Source organism: Scyliorhinus canicula, chromosome 12, assembly GCF_902713615.1.
Source record: "Scyliorhinus canicula chromosome 12, sScyCan1.1, whole genome shotgun sequence".
NCBI lineage: Eukaryota > Metazoa > Chordata > Chondrichthyes > Carcharhiniformes > Scyliorhinidae > Scyliorhinus > Scyliorhinus canicula.
Window position 1 is genome coordinate 70,831,518 of NC_052157.1, and position 22,557 is coordinate 70,854,074.

A 22,557-nucleotide genomic window follows, 5' to 3' on the forward strand; every position below is an offset into this window, starting at 1 on the left:
TATTTCATTTGCCACTTCATTGCCCACTCACCTAACTTGTCCAAATCTTTCTGCAGCCCCCTTGCTTCCTCAACACTACCTGTCCCTCTAAAGATCTTTCTATCATCTGCAAATTTAGCAACAGTGCCTTCAGTTCCTTCTTTCAGATCATTAATGTATATTGTGAAAAGCTGTGGTCCCAGCACAGACCCCTGAAGCACACCACTAGTCACCAGCTGCCATCCGGAAAAAGACCCCTTTATCCCCATTCTTTGCCTTCTGCCAGTCAGCCAATCCTCTATCCATGCCAGGATCTTGCCCTTAACACCATGGGCTTTTAACTTATTAAACCGTTTCCTGTGCGGCACCTTTTCAAAGGCCTTTTGGAAATCTAAATAGATCACGTCCACTGGTTCTCCTTTGTCTAATGTTTTGTTACCTGCCTCAAAGAACTCTAACAGATTTGTCAGACACGATCTCCCTTTGACTCAGCCCTATTTTACCATGCACTTACAATTACTTTGCGATCTCACCTTTAATAACAGACTCTAAAATCGTACCAATGACCAAAGTCAGGCCAACCGGCCGATAATTTCCCATCTTCTGTCTCCCTCCCTTCTTAAACATTGGTACATTAGCCATTTTCCAGTCCTCTGGGATCCTTCCTGCCTCCAGTGATTCCTGAAAGATCATCACCAATGCCACCACAATCTCCTCAGCTATCTCTTTTAGGACCCTGGGGTATAGTCCATCCGGTCCAGGTGACTTATCCACTTTCAGACCTTTCAGTTTCTCCAGTACCTCCTTCTTAGTAATGGTCACTGCACTCACCTCTGCCCCCTGGTTCTCCCGGAGCTCTGGCATCCCACCGGTGTCTTCCACCTTGAAGACTGATGCAAAGTAACTATTCAGTTCGTCTGCCATTTCTTTGTTTCCTATTATTACTTCTCCATCCACATTTTCCAGTGCTCCAATGTCTATTTTTGCCTCTCTCTTACCTTTTATAAATTGAAAAAAACTCTTATCTTCCTTTATATTACTAGCTAGCTTGCACTCATACTTCATCTTCTCCCCCCTTATTGCTTTTCAGTTGTCCTCTGCTCGCTTTTAAAAGCTTCCCAATCCTTTGGCTTCCCACTCATACCACTTTGTATGCTTTTTCTTTAGCTTTTATGCTGTCCCTGACATCCCTTGTCAGCCATGGATGCCTTGTCCTCACCTTAGCATGTTTCCTCCTCTTTGGGATGAATTTCAGTTGTGCCTCCCTAATAACCCTCAAAACTCCTGCCATTGCTGTCCCACTGTCTTCCCTGCTAAGCTCCTTTTCCAATCAACTCTGGCCAGCTCCTCCCTCATGTCTTTGTAGTTACCCTTATTTCATTGTAATACCGTTACGTCTGATTGCAGCTTCTCCCTCCCAAACTGCAGGGTAAATTCTATCACATTGTGGTCACTGCTCCCTAAGAGTTCCTTCACCTTAAGTTCCCTAATCAAGTCAGTCTCATTACACATCACCAAATCCAGAATTGCCTGTTCCTTAGTGGGCTCTGTCACAAGCTGCTCCAAAAAAACATCTCTGAGATATTCCACAAATTGCTTTTCTTGGGATCCACTACCAAACTGATTTTCCCAGTCCACCTGCATATTGAAGTCCCCCATGATTATTGTAATATTGCCTTTTTTACATGCCTTTTCTATCTCCTGATTTATTTTCTGCCCCACATCCTGATTGCTGCTAGGGGGCCTGTACATAACTTCCAATAGGGCCCTTTTACATTTGCGATTCCTCAACTCTGTCTTACACTTTCCCCCTTGCTGCTTTTTGTTTCTGGCCCCATTTTACTTCCCTCCAACTTCCTGCATCGGTTCCCATCCCCCAGAGATTGAGAGGCTCGGGGATCTAGTGATTAATGGGAGCTTTCCATGTTTAGAAGATTTGGAGGAGGAAATTGCTGGGAGGGAATGGGTTTTGATATCTGCAGATAAGGGGTTTTGCGCGAAGGCAGCTTGCGACCTTTCTGCTTCTACTGCCACATGGGGATACAGGACAAGGTAATTTCTAAAATGGGGGTGGGGGTGGGAAGGTTTTGGATATCTAAAGAACTCATGGAGTGGGAGGAAACTCAGATTGGTGAGCTAAAGTGTAAATGGGAAGAAGAGCTGGGAGGGGAGGTTGAGGCAGGTCTGTGGGAGGATGCTCTGAGCAGAGTCAACACATCATGTGCCAGACTCAACCTGATACAATTCAAGGTGGTTCACCGGGTACACATGATGGTGACCTGGATGAGCAAGTTTTTTGGGATAGAGGAAAAGTGTGCGGGAGGGCCAGCAAACCATGTCCATATATTTTGGGCATGCCTGGTGCTTAGGGGATACTGTCAGGGATTTGCGGATGTCATGTCCACGATACTAAAAACAAGGGTGGCGCCGAGTCCAGAGGTGGCGATTTTCAGAGTGTCGGAAGATCCGGGAGTCTCGGGGGCGAGAGAGGCAGACGTATTGGCCTTTGCCTCCTTGGTAGCCCGGAGACGGATCTTATTAGCGTGGAGGGACTCGAAGCCCCCAAAATCAGTGATTTGGGTTAGTGACATGGCTGGGTTTCTCAGACTTGAGAAAATTAAGTTCGCCCTGAGAGGATCAGTGTTTGGGTTCGACCGGAGGCGGCAGCCGTTTATTGATTTCTTCGGAGAAAACTAAACTGTCAGCAGACCCAATAAGGGGGGGTGGTTTAGGGGATAGGGGGGAATTAAGCTATTTTGTGTTTAGCGTAGGCAGGAACAATGGAGATGGAGGGATGTGGTACACACTGAATTATGTGTACATTTGTTTTTGTATTGTTTATTGTTATAAAATCATAAATGCCTTGATAAAATGTTTTTTACAAAAAAGAATGATGAGGTGATCTAGATGCAGGCTACAAGCATCAGTATGAAAGAAGATTTATAACTAAAAATAACGTGGGCAGAAACATCTTTCATTGTTATGGCAGGAGGAATGAATGGAGAAATTTCAGCAGAAATATTAATCCCAGAAATGCTGAGAATGGATCAATCGGCGTTTTAAATGAGATTCAAAGTTCCTTTATGCAATAAACTGTCCTAATAACAAGGTGTTTGAAACAAATACGAGACAGAAGACTCTGAAGAAGAAGAGGAAGATATTAATCAAAGAGAAGGCATTGTCCAAGTAATGGGAAATTTCAGTCCGGGATGAAAGTGCAAGTTGCAGAATCTTTCAATTGTGCTGAATTAGACAGCAGTTGTGCATCTGCTGTGGAATGGTCTGATTGAAATATTACCTGGACTCTTTCAGTGACAAAGATTAGAACAAGGTTAAGAGATTTGGAAGATCCACATGTTTCAGATTTGGGGATGATAATACCCTTTAACCGCTGAAAAAAGGAGTGATTCCCTGTAAAATCTCCAGCGAAATACCGCTATTATTGAGCCGACAATCGATGAAGAAAGCACATATGAAATTTAACAAGGAAAACAACAAGGCCATCATATTTAGAAAATCTGTGAACTTACAATTTATACAGCTTGGGCACTATTGTATCCTGTCAATTTTTCTTGTAAAGAAATTATGGAAATACTGTTAGCATCGGAGAACAAACTCTAGAAAACAATAAGTTGATTGTGTTAAAGATAAGCGATAAATGTGACATATGTAAGAAATATAGAAGAACGCCATCACCATTGCCACTCATAGTGAGTTTGCCCTCAGCAACAGATTTTAATGAAATTGTGGTTATGAATCTTCAGGTGTGGGATAAAGAAAAGAACATTTTTAATGTACACTTTGTAGACTTGGCAAAGGGGTTCAGTCAATCAATGGTTACACATAATAAAGAAAAGAAAATAATAATGGAACAGATATTGGAAAAATGGATAGGGACTGGATTGGGGCCACTGGCAAAGTTCATCACTAATAATGGGGAAAATTTGCTCACGATAAATTTGGGGATATATGTCAAAACGTAAACATAATCGTTATGAATGCAGCTGCAGAAAAGCCATTTAGTAATGGGGCTTGCAAGATAAATCATGTTATGATCTGTTGGGTTTGGTCTTGTATAACTTACGAAGGAATCCACCAAACACCGAGACTTGTCCAAACCAGTCTCGTGTGGTAAAATGGCAATCTGTCACAGATCACGTTATCATGGAGTCTGCTTATTACTCCTCTGGAACTTGCACCTAGCACCGACCAGTCATTGCATGTCTTATTACCCTCTTATTACTCTAGGGCGGCACGGTGGCACAGTGGTTAGCATGCGCCGAGGTTCCAGATTCGATCCTGGCCCTGGGTCACTGTCCATATAGAGTTTGCATTCTCCCTGTGTCTGCATGGGTCTCACCCTCATAACCCAAAAGGTGTGCAGGGTAGGTGGATTGGCCATGCTAAATTGCATCTTAATTGGAAAAAAGATATTTGAATACTAACATTTTTCTTGTTAAATTACCCTCTCCATCTTCTTATGAAGATGGCCGGTTGTATCGCCCCTTATATGGGAGTCACTGGTCACGTGACCTCAGTCTTGAGACTGCATGGTGTGTCTGCACCACCACCTGCTAGTTGGAGGTCGCACACCATCCATCTATGATATAGCCCATAGGCATATCACCACATGAATGATTAAATGTTTTGTAAAATTTCGGCAGATAGGCCAACATATATATTAACTTTGGCCTTGTATGTGCCGTCCATGCAAAGATTTCACTACAGATGGTTAGGGGCTACAATCCATATCAGTTGATCTCTGGGAGAAATCCTAAAATTTGTTCACCCATGAATGATCGTCCTCCAGCTTGGAAGGGAACTACAATCAGTTGTACCGTTTCTGAGCATTTGTATGCAATGCAAGCTGGCAGAATTGCATTCCGTAAAACTGAAATCTTGGGTGGCACGAGGTTTTGAAGAAAACGTGAGTCACCAAGATGTAAGGGTAGATTCACCTCGGGCAATAAAAGTTAGTTTGAAGATCTTCTTGATTCTGTTAACTACAAAATGGAAATGAAAGTCGATGGATAGTAAAGCTGCTTTCTTACAGGGTGTGGCGATAACAATTGCACACAAAGACTCGAGACATGTACAATCGAGGCTTTATTGCTGTGTGATGTTATTCCTCCGGCGGCAGCTGTAGAATATGATCTCAGTGACTCATACGCATATTTATACACAAGCTCCCTGTGGGCGGAGCTAGCCGGCAGGGGCTTACGGGAGAAACCTGTATTACAGGTATAGCCATACATCCCCCTACTGCAAGTACACATATCTACAGTGGTTATATCACCACACAGGGACATCAGCTTCAAAGAGAAGTTTTTTCTTTGCCCGCCGAGAGAGGTGCCAAACACAGAAAGGATACTGTGGAATTTAAATAAATGTGTTTATGGATTGAATTATGTCTCTAGAGTTTGTTACTTCTCAGTGAGGTCAGCTTTGTTAAATATAGCTGTCTTTAGCTGAAAGCAGACCCTGCAATATTTTATTGGCACCATGGAGGGAAACCTTTGGGCATCTTCGTGATGCATGTGGATGACTTTTATGGGGAGCTGGAAATTTGAAAATACTTTTATTAACAAGCTTAGAACTGAGTTCAAGATTGGAAGTCAGGGCTCTGGAGCATTCAAATACATTGGGCTAGAAGTCGGCAGAGTGGTTCGCTTGTCACTCTACATCCGCAGTCTTACTTGGAGAATATTAGCTGAATTGCAATTAATTGTGGTTGGGCCTCACAAACGATATGGCAACTTCTGAAATAGAAAAAGAGGAACTCAGAAGTTTATTTGGGGTGCTGAATTGCTTAGTTGGGCAAACAAGACCGGACGCCAGCTTTGATGTTTTAGAACTAAGCACTAAAATGAACGATTCCAAGAGTGACGAAATTGTTAAGCACACAAAAGATTTGCAAAATTAAAATTGGAGAATTGTGTTTTGAAATTATTCTCTTTTGGTGATGTTGGACAATTGAACCTGATTGTTTCTGCTGACACATTTGATGCTAATCTTTGTCATGACTCTGTGAGTGCGGGAGGATTTATAATTTTACTCCTGGGGCAAGAAAGGTCAATGTTGCACTTGGCATGGGAAACTAAAATGACCAGATGAGTGGTGAAAAGTACATTGGCAGCGGAGACACTTGCCCTTGGGGAGGCAGTAGATGTGGCATTTTTTGTATCCAGGACCCTGACTGAAATTTTGAATAGAACAGGGCATCGGGAACAATACAAAGACAATAAATCCCTTTGGGAGAATGTCCACTCCACAAAATGTGTCAATGAAAAGAAACTATGGATTGGTACAGGGAGCCTAAAATAAATGCTAGAGAACAGAGAGATTCACAAGATCAAATGGGTTGATAGCAGTTATCAATTATCTGACTGTTCGATGAAAAGATAGGTTAGCTCAAAGAAGTGGTTAGAAATCATTCAAGAGTAGTGTTTTTCCTGTAAGGAAGAAATATGTGAATAAAAGGGAAAAAAGAGAAGCGGAACAGAATGCATTATTACTCAAGAAAATATATATATGTATTTGTGTTTTGGTATATTATAATTTATGTCAAATTCAAGATTTTTTTATTTTAAGAAGGGAGATCTGTTAGATATCATAGAATTTACAGTGCAGAAGGAGGCCATTCGGCCCATCGAGTCAGCACTGGCTCTTGGAAAGAGCACCCTACCCAAGGTCAACACTTCCACCTCATCCCCATAACCCAGTAACCCCACCCAACACTAAGGGCAATTTTGGACACTAAGGGCAATTTATCATGGCCAATCCACCAACCTGCACATCTTTGGACTGTGGGAGGAAACCGGAGCACCCGGAGGAAACCCACGCACACGCGGGGAGGATGTGCAGACTCCACACAGACAGTGACCCAAGCCGGAATCGAACCTGGGACCCTGGAGCTGTGAAGATATTGTGCTATCCACAAGGCTACCGTACTGCCAGGAAAGAGTTCCCAGTATTGAAGTTAGAGCTAGGGTTTTAATTGTTCAATAAACTACATCAATGTATATAAGGGGATACAGGTGGCACTCTTTTGTGATGGAGAAGTGATTACTGAATACAATAAATTTGGAGTCGAAGAAGTCAAGCCGTGCTTCCTAGTTTTTATTACAAAGTTACCATCAGAACCTAACACTTCTTTAGAACCTGAACACTTTAGAACTATATTGACTTGACAAAACATTACTGCTGTCCCTTAAGTACTGTGTCTAGTTTTGGTCATCAGGAAACAAAAGAGACAGCCAAGCGCTTGCAAAGATGAGCTATGTTGCCAGTCACTAGTTGTCAGAGTAAAGGATCTGAGTTATTAGGAAAGGCTGGAGAAACATGGAAGCTTGCAAGTTGGGTTCTGATTGAGAGGACAGAATACATTTAAGGAAATGGAAAAATTAAATTCTGTAAAATACTTTAAAGTAAATTATAATAGTAGTGCAAAAGGATACTTGTTCAAAGTAGTTGTAAGTTTAGGGCCCAGAAAGAAAGCTACACATCACAACGTGATCAACACATGAAACTGAAACTCCATGAAAATAGAGGAGAAAATCATGGATTTGTTCAATAATGAAACAGGTGCTGCAAGGGAAAGATTTTGGAGACTTGTCAGATGGAAACTACGATGGGCCTAATGTTGTCACTCCTAATCATTTTATGATTTTGTTATGTTAACCATACAATGAATAATTGAATTCACGGAAGAAGGTGCTCTGAAGAAGTCATGCGTGCACAAAACATTAGCTCTGGCCAGAATTCTCTGGCCGTTCACTGGGGGGTGGGATTCTCTGGTCCTTCCGGTAGCGCACTCCTACCTGTGGTTTTCCGTCATCTTGGGGTGACTGCAATGAGAAATCCCACTGACAAGCGGCGAGAGCAGAGAATCCCGCCACCACTGGACAGTTTGCTGTCTCCCGCTGTTGGCAGGAGGACCGGAGGGTTTTCCCATCCACAGAAACTGCCAGGTCCGCACGGTTTTTCCAGTAATTTCTGGTTTTATTTCTGATTTGAATTTAAATGACCGTCCTAGGCTAAAGTATAATCCCCATCTCAAGATAAAAGGCATATCATTTCACCCAATTATTTCATTTAGTTGTTTATCCCATGATTTGTGTCACTATGTTGTGGAAATTGATATGGTTTTGACCCGAGTTAATTAAAGTAGTATGATTTTTTGGGTGGTACAAACACCAATATTTTGGAAATTTTAATCTGACATCCCATGTGACAGTCAAAATGCACTTGCATTCTACCTGATGGTTGGCTTGCTACAGATAGAATTTTGGGTTGAAGTCCCATTTAACACACTTTTTAATTGTTGAAGGAGTCTTACATGACTGGAGTCGCCTTCACTCAGATTAGATGATCAAATCTGCCTTCTCAGGCAATAGTAAAAGATTTGATGCCACGATTTCAAAGCAGAGCTGAGAGTTCTCATTAGTGTTCTGGCTAATATTCATCCTTCAACCATCATACCGACAAACATTTGGCAAAAACCTCTGATCTTGCTCACAGCTGGGATTCTCCTGTCCCGCTGAAAGTGAATGGAGTTTTGGCTGGAACACCAATTTCTCTGTTCTCACTTGCAGCACGACGACAATGGACAAGATCGCAGAATCCCACCCAATTTGGTCATTTATGCTATTGCTGTGCAAAAATTCAGTTCTCAATTTCCTACATTAAAACAGTGATTTTGCTTCAAAAGTACTTGCTTGATTGCGAAGTATTTGGGACATCCTGGGCAGGATTCTCCCCCAACCCCCACCAGGTGAGAGAATGTCCGGGGCGCCGCGCGAATCGCGCCTCGCTGCCCCGAACCCCGCATGCGATTCTCCCCCCCCCCCCCCCCGCGAAACCTGCGCCACGCGAATCGCGCCGGGCCGCTCAGAGAATCGCCACAAGCGCTGATTTTCCGGCCCGGATGGGTCGAGTGTCCAAATGACTTAGTCCCGCCGGTGCCGTCCACACCTGGTAGCTGCTGGCTGGTACTTGTCACGAAGGCTTGGGGGGGGAGGGGGGGGAGGGGGGGGCGGCCTGTGGGTGGGGGGGGGCTGTGGGGGGGGGGAGGGGGCTCCGTTCCCAGGGGGGCCTCCGATGGGGTCTGGCCCGCGATCGGGGCTCACCGATCGGCGGGCCAGCCTCCCCCCGCCCCCGGGCCTACTTCCTTGTGCAGCCGGCCCCAGAACCCCGGCGCCATGTTGGTGAGGGGCCGGAGCGCTCCGCGAGATTACCGCGCATGCGTCGGTTGGCACCGGCGCCACTGCGCATGTGCTAGTTGGCACCGGCCCAACTAGCGCATGTGCGGGACCCAAGGCGCCGCGTCTTTTACGCGGCACCGAGTCTCTGACGCTACGCTGAGGCCCCGCCCCCGTAAATCACGTGACGCCCCTGCTAGCTCCACAGACAGCGGAGAATAAAAGTCTGGGAACGGGCGCCAATGCCAGAGTTCTTAGATCCCGCCCCCTGAGATTATGCTATACCATTAGTAAGTTTTTGTTTTTATTTTTCAAATCTTCAGAAATTTTTATTCAAACATTTATGAGTGGAACCTCTATTGAATTACACAATTATTAGAACTGTTCCACTGTTCTAGGATTACTTATTTGTTATGAATCTTAAATTTATGATTTTGCAGCAATTGTCTACAAACTTAAACCTTACAATTGTTCAAAGAAGAAGCCACTTTCAAATTGTTATCCTGTAGTAACACACTTCCGCCTGTGTTCTGCGCTGTTGCACTTCTAACAAAAGCACAACACTGCTGTGAATCATAGAATTCTAGAGCTGGATTCTCCGCTGGCAGGATGCTCCATTTTTCCGGCAGCCTGGGGGTTTCTCGATGGTGTAGGGCTGCCCCACAATGTGAAACCCCATTGACCGGCTGGCATAAGGGAGCATCCTGCCGCGGGGTGAACCTGAAATGTGGTGCGGCGGGGCAGAAAATCCAGCCAATAGACTTTACAGTGCAGAAGGAGGCCATTTGGCCCGTCAGGTCTGCACTGGCCCTTGGAAAGAGCACCCTATTTAAGCCCACACATCCACCCTATCCCCGTAACCCAATAACCCTACCCAACCTTTTATTGGACACTAAGGGCAATTTAACATGGCCAAGCCACTTAACCTATACATCTTTGGACTGTGGGAGGAAACCGGAGCACCCTGAGGAAGCCATGCAGAGACGGGGAGAACATGCAGACTCTGCACAGACAGTGACCCAAGCCGGGAATCGAAGCTGGGACCCTGGAGTTGTGAAGCCACAGTGCTAATCACTGTGCTATCGTGCCGCCTACTTGCTTGGAAGGACCTTAGTTATTAATAGTGGAAAATGAAAGGTGTAATGGGCCCAATTCTCCGTGAAGATTTCTAAGTATGGCAAGCGAGAGCTGCCGCGAGCTTCCTGGCACTCAGCTTGGCAAGGCCAGCAAAGCAATACAATGTTAATTGGTTCACTTACTGAGGCCCCATGGGCTTCATGCTGCAAATGAAGGCTCGCTAGCTGATTCAGCGGGACTGCACTTGCTGCACCTGTTAACAAGTTCAATCAGCACTCAAGCAGCTCTGCCAACGCCACTCCGCTTGCTGCACAGGCGCCGAGACGACCGGCCCCAAGGTTTGGAGACGCGGACCTGGGGAGTTTCCTGGATGCAGCCAAGGCCAGGAGGGATGTCCTGTTCCCTCAAGAGTCCTGGAGGGTCAGCCACAGGGCAATCATTGCTACCTGAGATGAAATGGCAGGGGTTGTCAGCTTGGGCAGCATGACCAGGAAGACTGGCCTCAAAAAGGTCAATGACCTACACCGGGCAGCACCGGTGAGTTGACAGCACCCCCCCTCCCCCAGACCTTTCCGCCCCCACATGAACAGCCCCCCAACCCTCCATGTGCCCCCAACGCTCCTTTCACCCACCCCTCCCTGCAACACCCCTCAACCCATCCTTCACGCTGCCCCCAACCACTATGAACCGCATGCACGGCTAACGATACCTTTTCTGTGTCCCCTTAGGAGAAGCTCTCCTAAAATCACCAGGAGAGGGCACAGACTGGTAGAGGGGTGCCGGACATAACAATCCTCATGACCTTCGAGGAATGGTCCCAAGAGATTATTGGGGTGGCCGAGGACAGAGCGGTCACCAATGTGGGGGTCGCCGCACATCCCACCTGGAGGACCTGCCAAAGGTGAGTTGTTATTGTCATAAAGACTGACCCATCCCTCCCACTGGCCATGTGTTCATTGTCCCACCGGTCCTCCAGCCGACTATGCCAGACCCATCCAGAGTGACCCCCTTCCCTGCCTCTGATGAGACCACCTCGGGGGAGAGCTCCCAGAATGTCACAATCAATGTGTACCAGCTGTCAACCCCATCCTCCATCAGTGCAGAAACACACACCTTGGTAGGCAACGTTAGTGGTCAGGCTTCTGGGTCACATTTTGGTGAGCACAATCAGTCGCTGGCACATCAATCAGGTGGAGACAGTAACGTCCCTGCGAGACAGCTGTTCTCTAGATCTGCTGGATCTCAGGACCCAGCTGCTGAGCCCATGGAACATGCTATTCCAGAGCTGATGCAGATGTTAGGGAGCGGCCGGGACATTAAGAGAAAGATGTCAGCGACACTCCAGTAGGTCCATAGCTTATTGGAGGAGCCTCAGAGGCTGCAGCGGGCCACAGCAGATCCCCTCACCAGATTCCAGACCCTGTACCCCTGACACCCACACATAACGTTACCTGGACCAGGTGCTGGTCCCCTCCCCATTACACCCACCCTCCCGACTTTGATATATCCATATCCACAGGGCTGAGGCCCCTCCCCTGTTTTTTTTGGATCTCAGCTGCTGCGTGTGTGGTGTTGCCTCCCGCGATCTTAAAGCACAGTGTCTAGGCATCACAGTCTCACTGGGATGCTAGGCAATGACTACCACATGCTACATGGCCTGCCAACCCATGGGAATCCACGTGAGATGTGTGAAGTGCTCACTTAACTACAATAGCCAATTCAGCAATAGCCTTCAGCCACATGCCAGAGGCCTCAGCAGTTGGTATGGGTTACAGATTGTCATTGGGGTAGATGGGCATGGTTAGGGGTTTCCCTGGAATGGGTACAGGATCCTGCGGTTGACATGGCGGAGCCGCGTGCGGTTGCCCCCCAGCAGATTTGCCCCTCCCACTCACCCCCCCAAACACCGTCACTCCCCCTCCCATGGTGGCCCATTCCAGCCAAGGGTGCCGCTCACCCCATTCCGAGCACTGGGACGGCAAGGCCAGTACTCCTGGGCTCTTTGCCAATGAGCAAAGATGGCTATTCACCTCCTCGGCTTCCCGCAGAAGGCTGTCCACCAGGTTCACGTCTTTAAAAAGGAATACTAATGAGCGCCAGAGTGAGCACTTGCTGAGAGGCTGCTGGATCACAGGAGGCTGTTGGATTTGTGGTGGCTCCCGTTAATTGTATGGAAATAGAGCTTAAGTGGCGATTATTGGCTTCCTACCACACTATGGCAGGATACCGATTTTGCCTATGGGAACAGGCTAGTTGCATAGCAAACCGTTTGGCGCCCAGCCTGTTTGTTGCCCAATGCTGTTCTCATTTTTAGCCTCTCCCGCTATCCACTAGCCTCATTGCGCTCTCGCTCGAGTGCAACGAGACCAGAGAATCATGCCCAATATCTCTAATATTTTACTATTCAAAGTATCACTGGAACTCTGAATAGTGTGAAGAACCTCATTTGGAATTACAGAGAGGCAAGAATGCCATTCTGAGCATGAAGTTTATTAAATTCTATAGTTCAAATGAAAGGAGCTGATCATTCCCAATCAATTTAAATGTGTGCAACTAAATTAATAAATTTGGCTTTGTTTTAAGTAATTGAATTTAAGTTTGGAATACAATTGCAAAAAGTGCAATATCTGCACAGAATGGTTTTAGACATAAATCTCCAGAGTAAACAGACAAATTGATATTTCAGTTATGAACCCTTTGTTTAAAACGGGAAGGTATTACACTAAATTAACTAAAATAACTTATATTTATGTAGCTTCTTTAATGTAATGATAATGAGATCTGAAGTGCTTCACAGGAGCATTATAAAATACTAGATGACACCAAGCCACATAAGGAGATATTAGGCCAAATGATCAAAGGTCTGGTTAAATGGGTAGTTCTTAAGGAGTGTCTTAAAGGAGAAAAGTGAGGTAGAAAGTCAGAGGGATGAGAAGGATAATTCCTTGGGACCTAGACAACTGAAGGTACAGCCACCAATAGTGCAGCAATTAATATTAGGGGTACACAAAAGGCCAGAACAAAAGTAACACAGCATCTCAGAGGATTGCAAGACAGGAGGAGATTCAAGAGATAGGGAGACCATGGACAGATTTGGAAATAAGTATAAGAATTTTACATCAGTCACCCACAAAGAAAGAGAATAGATCACAGATTAGAACAAATACAATGGCCGATGTGCTTAATTGGCAAATGAGAAATGGTTAATTGGCAAAAACGTGACAGTGGCATCAGATAATAACAATCAAAGGGGAAGTAGAAATAAAAAGGGATGGGATGGTAAATAGGTTCCAGAGGCCTGTGTATCTGGAAAAAAGAAAACAGACCAAAACCAAGAACCTTGACCACCCAACCAGCATGGTGTTCTGAAGTGGAACCCAATCACATCACTCGTTCATCCCCACTTCCCCGAAAAATCCACATTGAGCACAGACGCACAAAGGAAAAATGAGAGCTATGGCTGAGATCTAAGTTATTCGTTATAATTTATGTCAAAGGGCTGCAAGGTGCCTTGTGTAAAGGATAAGATAAAATGCCTTAATCTGCCTTACACTGTGCTTCATTCAACAAGCAGGAAATGCCAAAAAACAGAGAACAGCAAAGGGATGTAATGGGGAACTTAGGAACAAACTAAAAGTCCAAAACCGGAGTGATAATCAAAGGACTTTTTTTCCATGATTGTTTGTTGGAGTGTTGCCATGTACTGGTTTGGATAACTGTCTAACCAGGGATTTTAAATGCGTTTTTCTTTTTACACTTGCAGGCACAATCAGCAGCTAATCAAAATGGCTGCTGAATCTGCAGCATCAAGTAAATTAGAATGACTAAAACATTCAGGATAATGTAATAAAAACACCAAATGCTGAAAATACTCAGCAGGTCACGTAACAACTGTGGAGAGAGAAACAAAGATTAATTATTAGTTTGGTAGTTAATATCCTTGCCTGTCACAGAAGGGATGAGTTTCAAACTTACCATGGGTAGAAGTTGCTGTCTGAAAAATGACCCTGGGTAAAAAGTACCTTTCAATCAGCTTAACATCAGTGATAGGAAAATAATGCAAACCTTGCTAAAAGAGAGAATTCAAGAACAGCTAGAAATGAGGAATAGCCAATGATTTCAAAAGGAAAATCCTGCTTAACCAACCTCAATGAATTTCTTTGAAAAGGTAACAGAGAAAGTGAACAATGGCAATACAGTCAATACAATTTACCTGAATTTTCAAAGGGCCTTTAATGGACTAAAGAAATAAAGTCAGAGAACGTAAAGTCAGGAGACAAGTGGTAAAACGGATTGCTAACTAGTTTCCAGGTAGGAAACAGAGAGTGGGAATAAAGGATGGTTGCTCAGAGTGGCAGAGGTGGGAAGTGGTGTTCCATAAGGGTCAGTGCTGGGACCACTACCACAATTTATGACAATTTCCAATTAAACACAGTGATGAATGAAAGGGCGGCACAGTAGCACAGTGGTTAGCTCAGTGGAGGCCAAATGGCCTCCTTCTGCACTGTAAATTCTACGATTCTATGACATCAATTGGTGGGAGGAGGAAGGGGATAAACAATAGGAAGGAGGATTGTAATGGATTACAAGAGGATATTGGTAAACCTTCAAATTGGGAAATAATTAGCAAATTAAGTTCAATACAAATCATTGTGATGCACTGTGTTTTGGTAGGGATATCACAGAAAAAGATGGAAAGAGGCTTGAGTGGGGCATAAACATGACTTTGATGGGTTGAATGGCTTGTTTCTGTGTGTATATCCGATGTAAAATCATCCTGGTGAATGGTCATGTCCTGCAGTGATAACTTAATAATAATAATAACCCTTTTATTGTCACAAGTATGAAGTTACTGTGAAAATCTTCCCTACCTCTGGGCCAAAAGCTCCAGGTCCAAGTCCTACTTTTGGACTTGATGGTCACAGGAGGTGCATTCTTAACATGATTACCAGCCTATAAAACCTTCTAAAGCAACTGGTAACTGTGGGACAGTAACTGTGGCAGATTTAAAACAGAAATGAGGAGGAATTACTTCACTCAAAAGGTCGTGAATCAGTGGAATTTTTTACCCCAGAATGCAGTGTATGCCAGAACATTCAAGAAATCTAAGGAGAAAATAGATAGGTTTCTAATTGGTAATGGATTCAAGGGGTTTGGGGAGCAGGCAGGAAGGTGAAAATGAGATCAAGCATGATCGTATTGGAATGGCAGAGTTGGCTCGAGTTGCTGAATTGTCTACTTCTAGTTTCTAGTTCTAATGAAGTAGTGTTTGAAGCCTTTGGACAATGGTGCAAGACACAGGAGGAGGTGAACAGAAAAGTGATCCACTCCTTAGGCGCGATTTAACGGAAAGGTTTCTCAGTGCGGTAGCGAGCGGAAAATGCCACGGGCTTTCCCCCCACTCGGACTGGGAAGGCTGTTACCACTGTAAAATGTGAATTGGTTCACTTAACCAGGCCCCATGGGCTTCACACCGCAAATGATGGTCCAGCTGGCTCATTTTCCAGGACCACGCTTGCCAGCCCTCTGTCAACAAGGGAGAGTAGCACTAAACCGATCCTGCAATCCCACTCAGCTCACAGCCATGCCTCCGAGAAAACCAGCCCCATGATTCGAGGATGCTGACCTGGGACGATTACTGGTTGCGGTTGAGACCAGGCGGAGTGTCCTGTTCCCCTAAGGATCTCGTAGAGTCAGCCACAGTGCAGCCTGTGCCCAGTGGCGGACTGGGTCTAAAAATATTGGTTGCCAGGAGACAAAGGGGGCCCACCCACAACTACAATGCTATCATTTAATTTTCATAACGAATAAATAAAATTTTCAAAAAATACATATGGAAAAAAGGGTTCAATTAAATTTTTGTGGAAAAAATGTGTATTTCTTAGTAATTACAGTGTACATGTACTGTACATATTACTGGCAGTAGATACCAAATGTAAATACAGAATGTTATAATTGAATTTTTTTTTTAAATTTTAAGTAATTGGTTGATATTTTTTAATAGTTTACTGCACAATTTACACATTAACAGATAGTTCAAAAGCACAATAGAGCATTGCATGCAGTCCACTATATTAAGAGCAATCGTTTGTGTTCGCTAGATGATTGTGCAAATCTGCCAATAATTGCTTCTGCATCCAATTCATCTAACAATTCCTTTTCAATGGATAGCAACATGTATGATTCCAAATTCTCCTCAGACAGCGAATTTCTTAACCTTGTCTTTATGATCTTTAGCTTTAAAAATGTCCTCTCACATTGGACTTGAGTAACTGATAGTGTGCAGATTACTTTATAAAGTTCATAAAGGTTATCATATGCCTTGTCATGAAGTCTGTTGGATGCCAGAATTTTTAGTACACACGATGGGCAAGTGCTGAAAATTTTACAATTGTTGCAACTGGAATCCATATTCTCACCATCATTAAGCAATAGCTTTAATACATCAAAGTTTGAAGCAAAAGAAAACAATTCCAATATTACTTGATCTTTGCTGATTTGTGGAAACAGCTTAATAATACCTTCCAATGCTTCATCATCGAGGCCCTTCTCTGCAATAGTTTTAAACTTTGCTGGGTCCAAGCAGGACAAATCTTTATACAACTGTTTGTGTTGTACAAAGCATGATTCTAGTGACTGGACAATGCAATCCATTATTAGGTTAAACACATTTACTCGAAAATTAGCTAGAAAATCTGAGGAATTTCTTTCATCATCAATAAGCTCATCTGCCATTCTTTTCTTCTTCCTCTACCTCTTAACTGGCAATGCTGTTTCCAACGCATCAATTTCCAATGTTTGATTTTCATCCATATTCATCTGTGAAATCCTGTCATTACATTTATTTACAAATTCCAAAGCCTTGCTGTGAACGTTATCATATGTTCTTGTCTGTTCCTTCAACTTTGTTGTAGCTGAATCTACCAAACTCCATGCAGTAAACATATCTAAACCACTTGCCTGTAGATAACTTGATAACGGGGTTGTAGTTTCAAATATATACAAGTAAGTAAATGCTGTCAATATGGTTTCAAACTTTAGAAGACTTTGAAGTAAAACATTTGCTTCATGTTTTGTTTTTGCATCAAACTTTTCTGAATCTTGTATCATTGATAAGCATGTCAATAGATTTACAAAAGTATTGGCAGCGGCATCATCAAAACGTCCAAAGGGCAGCACGGTAGCATTGTGGATGGCACAATCGCTTCGCAGCGCCAGGGTCCCAGGTTCGATTCCGGCTTGGGTCACTGTCTGTGCGGAGTCTACACATCCTCCCTGTGTGTGCGTGGATTTCCTCCGGGTACTCCGGTTTCCTCCCACAGAACAAAGATGTGCAGGTTAGGTGGATTGGCCATGCTAAATTGCCCTTAGTGTCCAAAATTTCCCTTAGTGTTGGGTGGGGTTACTGGGTTATGGGGATAGGGTGGAGGTGTTGACCTTGCGTAGGATGCTCTTTCCAAGAGCCGGTGCAGACTCGATGGGCCGAATGGCCTCCTTCTGCACTGTAAATTCTATGTCTATGTAAAAATATAGTTGTTGCCGCATTGGATTTTCCTGACCATCTGGTCTCACCAATTAGCTTTAATCGTTTCATTTTTTCTTGTCCTAGATGTTTTCCAACAACTTCTATCCATACAGCCATTCTCTTGTATGATGCTTTCACAAAAGTTGCTATATTCTGGAGCAAATTGAAAAAAGAAACTGCAGGCACACAACATTTTGTTGTTTCAGTTATCACCAAATTCAAGACATGGGCATAGCACCATATATGAACATGTTGATCAGCCATATCAGCAATTTTACTTTGTAAACCATTATACTGGCTGCAGCGCTAACAATTATACTCAAAGCCGAGAGACTGGTTCAATAGAGGCTTTATTGTTGTACGATGTTGTCCCTCCATCTGCAACTGTAGACTAAGGGTCTGAGTGGCTCTCATGCATATTTATACACAAGCTCCCTGTGGGCGGAGCTAGCCAGCAGGGGCTTACCGGAGGAACCTGTATTACAGGTACAGGCATACATCCCCCTACTGCAAGTACGCATAACTACAGTGGTTATCTCACCACATTCACCCTCTGTAAAAAAATGAGTCCGGTGGGGGTGACATGTAACTCTAATACAAAGGATGCTATTTACAAGAGAGTCCGACAAGGAAAATCAAGAGTCCATCCGATTAGCAGGTTACAGGTTGAGCCGAATCGGTGGTCGAACGTTCCGCTGTGATCGGCGTAGCTGTGGTGGTGACGTCGGCACAGGCGGTGATGGCAACAATGGTGCAGGTGTTGGCGTTGTTGGTGCTGGCTGCTGGCGGAATGACTCCGAGAGCAAGCCGAAATCTTCCGTATCCTCCAGAGTGGGCAGGGGGATGAGGGATGGACCTGGTGGGGACGAATAGGGGGGCGCCGGGGTTGGCGCGGGAAGAGAAGGGGGTGTGGGCATGGGATCGGCACCTGAGGGAGCCAGGTCCCGTAGCGAGACTGTGTCCTGGCGGCCATCGGGGAACTCCACGTAGGCATACTGAGGGTTGGCGTGGAGAAGGCGTACTGTGTGCACCAGGGGTTCCGCCTTGTGGTGCCGTACATGCCTACGGAGAAGGACTGGGCCCGGAGTCGTGAACCACGTCGGGAGTGACACCCCGGATGTAGACTTCCCAGGGAAGGCAAAAACACGTTCATGGGGTGTACTGTTAGTTGCGGTGCACAGTAGCGACCGAATGGAATGGAGCGCATCAGGGAGGACCTGCTGCCAGCGAGCGGCTGGGAGGTTCCTGGACTGTAGGGCCAGCTGGACGGCCCTCCATACCGTCCCGTTCTCCCTCTCTACCTGCCCGTTTCCCCGGGGGTTGTAGCTGGTCATCCTGCTGGAGGCGATACCCATGCTGAGCAGGAACTGACGCAGCTCATCGCTCATGAACGAGGATCCCCTGTCGCTGTGGATGTAGCCGGGGAAACCAAACAGGGCGAAAATGGAATCCAGGGCCTTGATGACGGTGGCAGACGTCATATCCGGGCATGGGATAGCGAATGGGAACCTAGAAAATTCATCGACCACACTAAGGATGTAGGTGTTGCAGTCGGTGGAGGGAAGGGGCCCTTTGAAATCTACGCTGAGGCGTTCAAAGGGGCGGGATGCTTTCACCAGGCGCGCGCGATCTGGCCGGTAGAAGTGTGGTTTGCACTCCGCATAGATCTGGCAGTCTCTGGTGACTATCCGTACTTCCTCGACGGAGTAGGGCAGATTGCGGGCTTTGATCAGATGGTACAAGCGAGTGACCCCTGGATGGCAAAGGCTCTCGTGCAAGACACGGAGCTGGTTCACTTGTGCGCTGGCACATGTACCTCGGGAGAGGGCATCTGGGGGCTCGTTGAGCTTGCCAGGGCGATACAAGATCTCGTAGTTAAAGGTGGAGAGCTCGATTCTCCACCGCAAGATTTTGTCATTCTTGATCTTGCCCCGCTGCGTGTTGTTGAACATGAAGGCTACCGACCATTGGTCAGTGAGGAGAGTGAATCTCCTGCCGGCCAGGTAATGCCTCCAGTGGTGCACCGCTTCAACGATTGCCTGGGCCTCCTTTTCAACAGAGGAATGCCGAATTTCAGAGGTGTGGAGGGTGCGTGAAAAGAATGCCACGGGTCTGCCTGCCTGGTTTAGAGTGGCGGCAAGGGCGACATCTGAAGCGTCGCTCTCTACTTGGAAAGGCAGTGTCTCGTCTACCGCGTGCATCCCCGCCCTGGCTATGTCAGATCGAATGCGGGCGAAGGCCTGTTGTGCCTCGGCCTAGAGGGGAAAATGTGTGGACTGGATAAGTGGCCAGGCCTTGTCCGCGTATTATGGGACCCACTGGGCGTAATAAGAAAAAAACCCAAGGCAGCGTTTGAGGGCCTAGGGGCAGTGGGGGATTGGGAGCTCCATGAGGGGGCGCATGCGGTCGGGATCGGGCCCCAGTAGTCCGTTTTGGACTACGTAGCCAAGGATGGCTAAGCGGTCTGTGCGGAACACACACTTCTCCTTGTTGTATGTGAGATTAAGGAGAGATGCGGTGTGGAGGAATTTATAAAGGTTGGCATCATGGTCCTGCTGGTCATGGCCGCAGATGGTGACATTGTCGAGGTACGGGAAGGTGGCCTGCAGTCCGTACCGGTCAACCATTCGGTCCATTTCTCACTGAAATACCGAGACTCCATTCGTGACGCCGAAGGGAACCCTATGAAATTGGTACAGACGACCGTCTGCCTCGAAGGCAGTGTAGGGACGGTCCGATTTATGGATGGGAAGCTGGTGGTAGGCGGATTTCAGGTCAATAGTAGAAAGACCCGGTACTGTGCAATCTGATTGACCATATCAGAAATGTGGGGGAGGGGATACGCGTCGAGCTGCATGTACCGGTTGATGGTCTGGCTGTAGTCCACGACCATCCTGTGCTTCTCCCCGGTCTTAACCACTACCACCTGGGCTCTCCAAGGGCTGTTGCTGGCCTCGATGATACCCTCCCGAAGCAGCTGCTGGACTTCGGACCTGATGAAGGCCTTGTCCTGGGTGCTGTACCGTCTGCTCCTGGTGGCGACGGGCTTGCAATCTGTGGTCAGATTGGCAAAGAGTGAGGGAGGCTCAACTTTGAGGGTCGCGAAGCCGCAAACGGTGAGGGGAGGTAGGGGTCCGCCGGATTTGAGGGTGAGGCTCTGGAGATTGCACTGGAAATCCAGGCCTAGTAAGAGTGAAGCGCAGAGGTTGGGGAGAATGTACAGACGGAAACGGTCAAATTCCACGCCCTGTACAGTAAGTTTAACCAGGCAGAAACCCTGGATCGGGACAGAGTGGGACCCGGAGGCGAGAGAGATCTGCCGGTTGGCGGGATGGACCGCAAGGGAATAGCGCCTTACCGTGTCCGGGTGGACGAAGCTCTCGGTGCTCCCGGAGTCGATGAGGCAGGAGGTCTCGTGGCCATTGACCAGCACCGATGTGGAAGAGGGTGCCAGGTTGCGAGGACGGGACTGGTCGAGCGTAACGGAGGCGAGCAGTGGTTGATCGGCGGTTGAGTCAGATGAGTCCGACGAAGAGCAGTAGCGACCCGTGTCCTGTGGCCCCGTCCCGGGAGAGAACAAAATGGCGGCACCTGGAGACAAGATGGCGGCATCTGCAGTACCTGTGGGTAAAATGGCGGCGTCCATGGATCGCACGCTGTGGAGTCGGAACAAAATGGCGGCGCCCATGGAACGCACATGGCGGTGGTGGATGAAGACGGCGGCGCCCATGGAGCGCATGTGGCGGGGGCGGCAAAAGATGGCGGCGCCCACTGATCGCACGTGGGGTCGGGGGAAGCGGACGGCGGGGCCCATTGAGGGAGCGGCTGAGGCGAGGGGACCGGCGGTGCGATAGCGGCGACCCTCCGGGACTGACACACCGCTGCAAAGTGGCCTTTCTTGCCACAAGCTTTGCAGGTCGCTGTGCGGGCCTGGCAGCGTTGGCGAGGGTGCTTCTGCTGACCACAGAAGTAACAGTGGGGACCCCCAGGGGGTGCGGTGTGGCGGGCAGCGCAGGTATAGTGCGCGGGGGCGGCTGCTGGGGGGGCCATTTGCGGGGTCCACGAGGGGTAGGACGGATGGGCCTGGGGGGCCGTTTGCGGGGTCCACGAGGGGTAGGACGGGTGGGCCAAGTGGCTAGCGGAGTAAGTTCGCGCACTACGGGAGACGGCCATTATGGAAAGCGCCAGGGCCTTTGCAGCCGCGAGGTCGGGTCGGCTCCTTCCAGCAGTCGTTGCCGGATGGGGTCCGATGCAATGCCTGTAACGAAGGCATCGCGCATGAGTAAATCAGAATGTTCCGTGGCTGTGAGGGCCCGGCAGTCGCAATCTCGTACCAGAGGTATAAGGGCCCTCCAGAAGTCCTCAATCGATTCACCCGGCTGCTGGACGCGAGTAGAAAGTTGATGCCTCGCAAACAGGGTGTTCACCGATGGTGCATAGTTCTCCTTGAGCAGTTCCATAGCTGTGGTGTAGTCAGTCGCATCTCGAATGAGCGGAAAGACGCTGGAGCTAAGTCTGGAGTACAGGAGTTGCTTTTTCTGAGCCTCCGTCGGGGGAGGGTCCGCTGAAGAGATGTAGGCCTCGAAGACTGCGAGCCAGTGAACAAAGTCTTTTCTGGCGTGAGGCGACTGCGGATCCAGCTGCAGACGGTCAGGCTTGATTCTGATGTCCATGGTGAATGGGAAATCGTACAACAATAAATTGTAGCGCTAACAATTATACTCAAAGCCGAGAGACTGGTTCAATAGAGGCTTTATTGTTGTACGATGTTGTCCC